The sequence below is a fragment of the Galeopterus variegatus genome, unplaced genomic scaffold (genome assembly GCF_000696425.1).
Source record: "Galeopterus variegatus unplaced genomic scaffold, G_variegatus-3.0.2 Scaffold2411, whole genome shotgun sequence".
Lineage (NCBI taxonomy): Eukaryota > Metazoa > Chordata > Mammalia > Dermoptera > Cynocephalidae > Galeopterus > Galeopterus variegatus.
Genome location: NW_007728522.1, coordinates 177,916 through 178,269, shown reverse-complemented (window position 1 = coordinate 178,269; position 354 = coordinate 177,916).

The following is a 354-nucleotide window of genomic DNA, read 5'->3' as shown; positions in this document are numbered from 1 at the left end:
GGGCATAGTAGTTTTAAGCAGGATGCATTCATTTAGTACATCCACCTAATTCCTGCAAAAGAGGCAATTTGTTTAAACAAAGAAAGGCTCTGTGGAGTCTTCTTGGAAAATTTCACTTAATATTATAGAGATAAAATGATTACTCAACCTAATCCTGTATAGTTTTTCCCGGTTTTTTTCTAGTAGCTTTATAGTTTCAGGTCTTATATATATATTTTTTTTGTTTGTTTTTTGTTTTTGTTTTTTTTCCTTTTTGTCTTTTTTACTGACTGGTAACGGGATCGCAACCCTCGGTGTTGCGCCCGCACCGGGGACCGGCAACGGGATTGCAACCCTCGGTGTTGCGCCTGCACC